Genomic DNA, 11,093 nt, shown 5'->3' on the forward strand with positions numbered 1-11,093 from the left:
AAGGTAAGGAAAAGGAAATATTGTCTCTGTTAAACAGATCTAAGATCAGAGAGCCTGAGACTTCGTATGACAAAACCACCTTTAGAGACCTTGACTATGTTAAGAGCCTATTCACCCTGTATTCCCTATAGTCAATGAAGAGAGACAAGCACCATTAGGGAGCTCACATGACATCTGAACTGCTTTCTGAATTAAGCACTTTAAAACAGGCATCTCTGTTAGTGTCCATAGTTAGATGGCAGGAATGAGAGCATAAGTGATTTATTTTGATCATGCAGCATGTCTGTGGCAGAGCTGAAAGTTCAATATGTATTGTCTGAGTCCCAGTCCCATAGCTGAGAATAACTCATACTCTGAAATAATTTTGCTTATATTATTAATGTTGTTTCTTTATCCCTACCAATTACATGAGAATGTTTTAARCTGTAAGAGTACGGGGGAGTATGGAAACTGGATTGTTTGTCATGGCTGGACGCTGTTTCAATCACCATATACTTGCTTCCTTTACTAAGAGATATCCTCTAACAAAGCTCTGTTAATTCCTTTCAACAGAACTCCAATATCTGATGTGCTACTGCATGCTTGGTAAATGACCTGTGTTTWACCATTGTGTAAGTTAAGATGGAACATCTCTCTTTGCACGACTCAATGATTTAATAATTATTAATGAGACATTATGCCTTTGTACATTTCTAGCAGATGATTAAGTGCACTTTAAATGTTTAATGTAGCTTTTAGAGGCTTGTATTTTGATGGTGCGCAGCAACTAAAACTTCATATACGCAGCTRAAGTAAATTCTATTATAGCTATCTGGGAACTGTTGCTGAGTTTTTGTGAGAGATAAAATAACAAGCTTCAGCCAAAATACTCAGCRCCATTTGTGTATCAAGCAGTTCTGTTCCACAAAGGAGTTTTGTACTCTCAGTCTACGCATATTCCAAATTTATATTCAGATACTCCTTAACATGGACATGATTTTCTTCTACAAAATCTTGTCCAAAGACATTTGTCTTCTGCTAGCTGTGCAGAACCAGCCTTCCAGCTCTCCTCCTTGCCAGGGAAGAGAGCCTTGACAGGCTTTGCTGTGAGAACCAGATATCTGCAGGATGTCTGCTCAGAAAAGCAGTGGTAAGACACTGAGTAATTTGTGCCAAACTGAACATGATGGGCTGTAAAAGAAAGGTTGATCTCTACACACAAATGTGACATGGAAGTCTGTTATCATTAACTCAAATAAAACCCATTTCCTTATGGGGTTACTGATGAGTACGAAGAGTGAGAGTATAGCTGGTCATTTGTACCAATTTATTGTTTTCCTCCTTTGCTTGGTTCTGCAATAKGTGCAGGTAGCAACTACAATACATTACAAGTGTTATGTGTCTTCTGTACCTCCTCATCTTATTCAGTATTGCCTAAAAGATACTATTCATCAGTTGATTATTGCTATTAATCAGTGAGGGTTTGTTTAAGGCAGTTTGAAATGGTTTTAAGSTACAAAGCAAATTTGCTTGTACCTTGCAAATTTGCTCCAGTAAAGGACAAAGTAGTAGTCCAAACAATGCATAAACCTGATATGATTATGAACAAYAAGTGCTCTTGCTCTCTATAAAATTGCCATTCCCATGCACTTTGCTGCAGTTTAAGGGAAGGAGAGGCACTAGTGAAAAGTGGCTTCAGGAGCAGAAAGGCCACAAGCAAATACGGAGGTATAAAATTATTGGTTTGTTACAATTAAATTCAGCACTGGTCCYTGGCTCTGACAAATTGCTGAAGACAGATCACAATTTTCCTGAGCTCTGTTTGAGCAGGACTGTGACAATATGGGCAAAGAGTGAATTTAAGTCACTTTCATGCTGCCCTCTGTTGGAGTCCCTGCTGCTTACTCTACAGAAAAACAGAGATGAGAAGTTCCTGTTTATGTTTGCTGCCAACAGCCCAAAAGAAACAGATATCTAATACACTAGTACAGTTCTATACACCATATATGACCAAATGAGACAGGAGTAGCTACTGTTGTTTGGAGAYAGATACTTATTCTTACAGTATCAGCTTTAATGAGCTCTCTACAGAAAGGACAGACAATCACTTCTCCAGTAAAAAAGATATCCAATCACATACCCCAGTACAGTGGCATCCCACCAGACCATAAATTGATGTGGCACAGCTTTTTGTCAGGTTACACAAACCAAAAGCATCACAGCTAGTTAAAACCAACTTGATTCCCTCTGAAGGTGCTGAGTTGCAGGGATCTGTTCAAGCATGGTGACTGGTATCTGGTAAGAGRCAAATGAACAGAAACAAGGTCAGACAGTTTCCAGGAAACTACATTTTTACTGGTTACCTGGTAAGTTAGACATGCATGTACTGTGTTTTGTTTCTAAGACAGTTTTCTCTGAAATAGTCTTTCTTCATACAAAGTACGCTGAGTTTTAGGAAGGCTGCCCAATCACTGACTTCCACTATTAGTGTCACCAGGGAAAAGAGAACTCTAGTCAGACATACTAAAACATCTAGGTAAGAAGACTGCACAGGGGCCAGTCTGAACACTGGGGAGATTGTGATTCTCATGGATGTYCATGATTGTTCAGACCTGACACCTGGGAGAAAAGGCACTGGAAGATACCAGAGGGGTCACATGTGCAATGATTTGCTGTGCTGGCAAAATAAGAAGTGTGACTCTTCTTTAATTTCATTTAAAATTTTTGCCTACTTTGGGGCACAAGGACAGAAAATCTTTTCCTTTTAAATTGTCCTATCAATTTGTAGACTACAGCTAATCACATGAGCAACATCAAATTCTGTAAGTAGTGTCATAATACCAAGTTTATAGTCTTAATCCTATATAGACCCACAACCACAAGCAGAATTTACCTCTGAGCTATTAAGAAACATTGCCATCTACTGGTTTCTTCAACAAGTCTTCCACTGAAAAAGAATTGGTCTAGTTAAAGCTTATGGCTGATCATAAAGTCATGCTTGCTTTGAACTTTTAAGGGAAAATGTCACTGATAATAAAGGACAGGCAAGTGAAAGTTGCAAAGGCTAATGCATTATGACTACACTGTATAGGTTAAGACAACGTGCACAATAATTATAACTATCACAGCTTGACGCAGTTTATAAAGGCTTGAACTATAAAAGCTCAGAGTTCAGTGATACAAGCTATTGAGCATCTCTTACAGAGTGCTGACTGTCCGAGCTCCCACTGAGTTTCAATCAAAAAGTGCAATATTAGAAAATAAACTGTGAATTAACCATGCTCATTCTCAGGAATATTAAAACTCCTTTAAATGGCAATCTGAAAGGCTCTTAAAATTAAAAGTAACCTGCACCAGTTTTGAGAACATGCAATACTACCAGAATAACTTAAAGCAGGAGAGTAGTATAAAACTATGGATATATGAACATGCCAATATTGAGGAAATGAGGAGTTGACCACTCCAAGGTAACCACTAGTAAATGTATTCCTACCGCTTTACACCTTGTAGTAAATGTGAATCAACTCACTTGAGATTTTGCTGAGAAATGAGTCACCTTGTATTCACTATGATGTAAAAGCACATATAGCCACAAATTAGTTGACATGCTCTATGATCACCCTTTAGTTTCTTCCTGTGTCCTGGTTTGTAAGAATCTGATTCCCTGAGAGTTATACTTTTTACCAACATAGTATTTTATTAGCATTTGTATATATAAGTGGTGGTGGTTAACAGTAACACACTTGTGTTTACTTAGTATTACAATAGTGCCTAGAGCTCACAGATATATATGGGCCTTCTTTGTTCTAGGTCCCATACAAATGCATTTTTTAAATTAGTTCTTGCTTTAAGGGCTTGCTATCTAAATAAAAGCAGGCAGAAGGAGTAAAGAAATGGTTATCCTCATCTTACAAATGAAGTCATTCAATATTCTTATTGTATGGATGTGATAAAGGAAGTTAGAAAAACCACTTAAGGTAATATGAGCATCTAGAGCACAGTAACATACTGAATTCCGTCCTCTGAAGTCCAAAACAGATGCCTTGACTGCAAGACCTTATTTATTTTTTTATATAGGAAAAAAACCCAAATATTTAAAGCATAACTATCATACTGAATATATGTATGTTGTCTGTATTACTGAAATTAGGGGCCTGAGCTCAAAGAGTATTACAATTTAAGGGATCGGTTGCCTATTCAGAAGATTGCTAACATCATCCTTTGAACAATGCGTTCTTTAATTCAACATGTTCATTCCCTTCTTTCCTGAAGGAAGAATTTTATATTGTTTAGAATAAAGACAAAGGGAATTTCAAACTGTTTCATGAAGAAAATATTACTCTTCAGCTCAAAAGGTCTTACAAAATTTAGGAAGAAGCATGAAGATTTAACTATGTGATGTTATCTGACAATTTTTCACAGCAGTTGCCATTTCTTCCTTCTCTAAGCTTTTGGACTTGTAGATGCACACATGAAGTTGAATGAGACTAAAGAAAACTCAGAAAGATACTGCACTCTCTTCTCCATTGTCTTTTTCACCAATGGCTCAAGAAACTTAGGACTAAAATTCAATGAAAACAAACTTGCTTCAGATTTCAGGATTCTGCTTTAAAACAAACAAATAAAACAATTTCTTCAATGGCATGATAGAACTGAAAGGTTCAGAAATGTGTAGAAAATGTTGTATTGAAATTGTTTTGCAATATTTACTAATTAACACCTGTTGTAAATAAAGAAACAGATGTGATGGACAACTTGTTAAAAAAAAAAAAAAAAGTAACCTCAATTCTTCCTTCTCTTCTGTCTTCAACTTATGTCATTTTTGTTTTGGTTCTATCTCACAACTAGGGTGACATCTTCTGTTCATTCTCTGCACAAATGCCAGAGATCTGACTTTATCCAGCTACTGTTGCACAAAGCTGTATCCCTATGGTCCAAATTTTGTCTTTAAAATGGCTGCAGAGAATCTTAGCTGACCTTCTGTATTTCACTTACTATCTCAAATTTCTTATTCTTTCTGAGTTTATTGTGACTTTATATTATTTTAACAAAGCAGTTCTAAATGAAGATATGTTAACGATAAGGCAATATGAAAGGCACATCCTTGCTGAGAAAGAGACTAATATCAGTATTCCTTAAATTAATAAGGGCAATGTAAAACAAAAGCTTTTTACACTTGATAAAATTATTTTAAAGATTATGGACCTGTCACTCTGTAAGTTATGAGCTAGCTACTGTATCTGCAGTTTGATTAATCTGTTAATTAATCACTTGACCTACCAGTAGCCCTTGCAGTATTTTGAAAAATTGTGCTTATTTTTCAAAATCTAAAATATTAAAAAATTGATCTTCATATATACAGAAAGAATATAATGACTTAAAATGCTATGTAAATGAAAGTGACTGTACCAACAACAAAAGAAAAGATGATTTTGCAAGGTTATGTGCAAAAGAGGCTATTTATCAGCACTTAAAATGGAACACGGAATCACTGAAACAAACAGCTGTAAACAGCCTCCTGAAATAAAATAGAAAATAAGTTTGGTTATTATTTCATCCAATTTAGAAAATCAGGCTCTGAGAATGCCAAAAGTATTATGTAACTTTGAATTTTAAATGTCAGAAGGAACTTTTAGACCTTTACACTGCAGTTGTCCTCCTGGTACCCTCATGACTTGCAAGAGTATATTACAGATCGTGCGCTGCACTTGTGTTATGTATTGTTTGTTCTCTCATTGCCTCTGTCAGGAGAAAACTGTGTATAGCACCTTGTTTTCCTACAGCCTTTTGGTTTGCAGTGTGTAGGTGCTAAATTTAAAATTACTATATATTTATCTTGAAAATAGCAAAATTTTCTTAGTAAAAATGAGTTATATAATAGCAAGTGTCACTGTGACAACCATGACAACAAAAGGGAAGTRATCCTTCCCCTCTGCTCAGCAGTGGCGAGGCCACATCTGGAGTATAGTGTCCAGGTCCAYGCTCCCCAGTGCAAGGGAGCTGAACATACTGGAGTGAGTCCAGCAAGGGGCTACAAATATGAATAAGCGATTGGAACACCTGGCATACAAGGAGAGGCTGAGAGAGCCGGGATTATCCAGCCCGCGGAAGGCTCCATGGAGATCTTATCAATGCTTATCAATATCTGAAGGGAGCATGTAAAGAAGATGGAACTAGACTCTTCTCAGTGGTGCCCAGTGACAGGATGAGAGGCAATGGGCACAAAACAAAATACAAAGAAATTATGTTTCAACATAAGAAAAAGCTTTCTGTTTTGAGGGTGGTCAGACAGTGGACCAGATTGCCCAGGCAGGTTGTGGCGTCTCCATCCTTGTCAGGTTCAAAACCTGACAGAACACAGTCCTGGGCAGCCTGCTCTAGCTGACCCTGCTTGAGCTGGACCAGGTGATCTCCAGAGGTCCCTTCCAATCCCAACTATTCCGGGTTTTTGTGATTCTGTTTTCTTCATTTCAGAGATTTAAGCCAGTATTTTAAAGAATCTGGGCCCAAGTGATGGTGCATTTTTGGAGATGAGAACCAAAATACTTAATTCGGTCAATTTTAGCGGGAAACAATTTACAGGAAACAGGCCACTTGTGGTAGCCTCTGTTACTGCAGGGATGAGCTACAGCATTTTATACTGTGTCATTCCTAAACACCAAACATTTTCACCCAGAAACATAACATAATCGAACTGTCATCATACCCATCTAAGCTCAATTCAGTTTAATTCATCTCCTACAATTATTTTATCACCTTTGCAGTAGCAGAGCTGATGATGTASTAGTAATAGATTGTAACAAATACACATGGCTGGGTATCATCAATCTGCAAATTGCTAGGGTCTTGACTCCAGSTACCAATGTGGTTGAATTCCATCACTACGAAAGGAAACAAGAAAGAATTGATTTTTTGCAGGTCTCCAGCAGTGAAGGGTCAAGTGGGTAGATACCACTTCAGGAAAGGCCCACACTAAGGTAGGACAGTACCTTGGACTGCTGCCACCTAGCTCACGCTGGACAGCGGGATTTCATGGTCAACCATGTTAAACTCTGCAGAGAGGTCTAAAATGGTGAGATTAGCCATTGGTCCTCTACCTGCATAAAAGAGGAGACCATTCATTAGAACAATCTCAATGGTTTCAGTTCCTTGTCCTGGCCTGATCCAGACTATGCCAACTCTAGAATATTAGCTTCCATTTAATGAACTAAAAAGGACAATGGTGATAGCCTAATGCTTTAAGTATTAAGCTGCTCCTTTGAAACACTTGAGCAGTCACAGGTTCTGGATAATCGGTAAGAATTAGGCAAAATCTACAAGGTCTTCTATAAAGTGCAATTCAATCTATCTCTTCACTCTAGCTGCAGTTCTGCAACTGGTTTTGATCTGRAACACATTTGGATACATATAGATTCGCATTTGCAATTTGATACACAGAACAGTTTCAGTTGTAAAATTTGGAGTAAATGAGAAATTTACTATAAACCTCAGAAATTTTATTTGACTCCCACTGTATTCCATACTCTACACAAACTGTTGATGCTGTAACAGTTATAACTGACATAATACCTCCAAATGACCTACAGAGGAGAGATTATTTGGAAGCAATATTATACCAAAATATTATACCAAAAAATTTGTGATCATGATAGTCTAGTCTGCCTTTTGCAAACATAAATATGTTAATCTTCCTATCCTAAACTCAAAAGCTTACTTAAAATTTGCTCAAAGGTTCAGCRATTTTCAATATGCAGATATAATTTSCACCAGCAGTTTTTAACCCAACCTGACATTAATAATAAATCACATCATCACATCATTAATAATAAATCACATCATAAATCACATCATCTGTTCTCCATGTGATACATCTTTCAGACTAAACCATTTACATCAGTTTAGGGTGGATATAGCTTTTCTCTTTGAAAGTCCAGATTTTAGAAGTATATATTTCAATTAATTTGGAAAAGTGATTATTTCTGCAAATACATTTATATCCATGACTTGCACATATTTACAATTTTTTCTTATGTAACAGACAAACTTGGAAAAAACATGATATCTCTCTACCTGATACTTAATTTTAAGTCTAGTACCTATCTAGAACTGATTACTGTCTGACAGATAAACTTAATCTAACAGGTAAAATTATAATYTGTTGAAAGATGTTAAAATGTTAAAAGACTCTTCTGAAAAGTTTTCTGGTTTGTGGCTGTAAGCAATAAAAGCTCTAATTTTCTAGCTCAACATTTTTAGCTTAATGGTGTAGATGTCATAAGTGGCTGGTGATTTTTTCTGTATCTAATCTAAGACATCCAAAAGAATGATGTTTTCAGAAATTTTACTTTCTGAAAATCAAGACAGTCTGCACTATCTCAGCTCTGTACAACAACCTGAAGTTAACAAAATGACTGTACACTTTTGTTTCCCAATCTTTTCTATAAAGGATTTTACTACCTTTTGTAAAAATTACTACTCTATACTCTAAATGATACAACTAAAATCAAYAGTTACTTTTGTGTTACATTGCTAATCACCACTAGTAGGRTAATAGTAAGSAGGAACAGAGATTTTGAATTTATCTTCAAAGACGAATTTACTCTGAGAGATAAAATAGTGTCATCAGCAGCCCACTACAGTGTCAAAAACATTTRTCCTCAGACATAAATTCAGAGTCTCTAATATGGACTTCTTCAGTGCTATAAAAACTTTGCTAACTCAAAGTATAATTCCCTACAAACCTTCCTGCAAGATCATATGTYGAGAATTTGACACATTTTGACAGCAATTCAATAGCCATTTGAGAAAATCCTATTCTTAGTAACGATTGCCTGATAAGTCAAGCAATTAGGAATGCATCTATTGAACAGAAATAAAACATATGGACCAGGGGGAATTCATATGACATCTAACAAATGTCCAGCTTCAGAGGAAAAACATTAACAGAAGTTAGTGGYTTAAACTATTGTCTGGACTTGTTGCAAAGGAATTATCATTATTGCCTTCTGAGTGCTCTTTTTCATGACTCTTCAAAATTGCTGTTTGAAGAAAAACTACAGACACAAAGAAAGCAGCTGACAGAACATACTTTGAAATTTTCACAGTAGAAGAAACAAATGTCTTTGCAAGTTCTAAGCAATAGCTTTTATAAGARGATACTGAGACAAAGCTATGTTGAAACACATGACACTTGGTCACTTAATGAAATCTACAATTTCCAGATTTCCGTATATGATGTCATTACATTTAGACAGATGAAAGTTCTTCATTTCYCTGTAAGTGCACCAAAGTTTTCCTTGCACTCCAAGCTGACAAAAGCAGCATGACTATGTTGTCACTTGCCTGGTACAAAACTAATATATCCTTCTCAGTGGGATATAATACACCTTCTCAGGAGAGTTTATTAGTTTGGGTCTTGTGCCACACTAATGAAATTTCACGAAGACTTGCCAAGTCAGGCCTCTATTTCAAGTTTTGCTTGACCAGGGTTCCCATGTCCTAATTCTTGGCAGAGTTGGAGGTGTGAGGAAGTGCGTGAAAGCAAAATGGTGATCTTGGCAGTACTGGTTGAGATAGGAACACGTGGAGCATGCAGTGCCTGAACGATGGCATTGCCTCTTTCCTTAGTGATGCAAGTATCAGTACCCATTCCCTCCTACCCAGATTTTTAATTCAGTGCGTTTACTAAGTGAGCGTGTTCCAGAAAGGAGCATGGCCTAGACTAAATCTAGATCCAAACAGTAAATCTAGTCATACGCTTATAAATCATTACAGACTGGGAAGAGCAAAAACATACCTATTTTAAAATGTGTTATGTAACATGAAGTAGCCAGGAAGAAAAGATAGAAATGTAGAAATGTTTCTCCAGAACCTAAGTAACACTAAGCTACAGCAATGTACTTTTACCTGCCTAGAATTCAGAGTTGAACTGATTTCCCACGGAGTTTTGTACCAAAAGCCTTTCTTGTTGAGGATAGTTCTGTTCATTTTCTAAACGCAGTTGATGGAAACGGCAGTCATCCTTTTAGTTTTATAAGCCAGTGGTTAGACCTGTTATCCAGTCTGTGGAAAGTTTGGGTTAGGCTACCTTTTCTGCTTCGTAATTTCAATGTCTCACATTTAATCGCAGCATCTCGACGACCAAGTCATGCTTTTCAAACTCTAAGGTATGTCCCAAAAGGAAACCCCTGTGAACTTCACCACAAGCGAGAYGACACATCCTGCTGCACTATCATGGCAACTACATGCAGTAACGAAAAATGAAAGTCTTGAAGTAATGAAGTGAGGTATGGATTTAAATGGTGCTGCTCTAAAGTGTCCTGAAGTCTGGATTACTCCTCAGCTTCTCTTGTTGATGGTGTCCTGCTTTCTACACTGGGAGAGATTTTCGACTCATCACCAAAGGGCTATCCAAGGAGACACCTGGGTTTTAGTTTCTGCTAAAAAAAAAAACTAATTCAGAATAGTGACATTTTTGTTTCTTAGTTCAGTCAGCTAGAAGGCTCCAATCACAAGTGTAAAGCTTAAAGGTTTTAGGATAAGGTTTTGGCTTARTCTGATTTCAGTGCTATTAAGACATAATATAGAGATAGAGGCATCTTTTCTTGCTCCAGTAATGCTTGCTTAGACTAAATTTTCTTCCATACTACTATTTCCTCCTCTTTTTAAAGTGTTCATAAGAAGATTATTCTGTGCCATTGCAGATGTCTTAAAATTTAAGTCTGTCTCTTGCTTATGACTTTTTGTCATTTTCCCTTTTRAAATTCTTGGGATGAATCTTGTATTTCTGGAGCAAGGTGGCCACCCTTCAGAAAAGCAGACACCTCACGTTTCTGTTGTAAAGGACTAGTAARGATCGTTAACCCAAATGTAGACACAAATAAAACAAATTTAAAAATTGTGTGTCTCCTCCAGTATTTTCAAGTTCTGTCAGAAAATTTTAACTCTTCAAAGCGATTTGCTGCCAACTCCTGTACTGCTTGTGCCACCTGCTGGCCAAGAAGGGCCTGAAGGAGGCTGCGGGGAGCCAGGTTCCCGGCGGGAAGACGAGGGAAGGGCCGCATCGCCTGTGCCGCGGGGGCCGCAGCGCAGCGGGGGAAACGCAGCCGCCCAGC

The sequence above is a fragment of the Rhea americana genome, unplaced genomic scaffold (genome assembly GCF_003343005.1).
Source record: "Rhea americana isolate MKP2758 unplaced genomic scaffold, rheAme1 scaffold_67, whole genome shotgun sequence".
Taxonomy (NCBI): Eukaryota; Metazoa; Chordata; class Aves; order Rheiformes; family Rheidae; genus Rhea; species Rhea americana.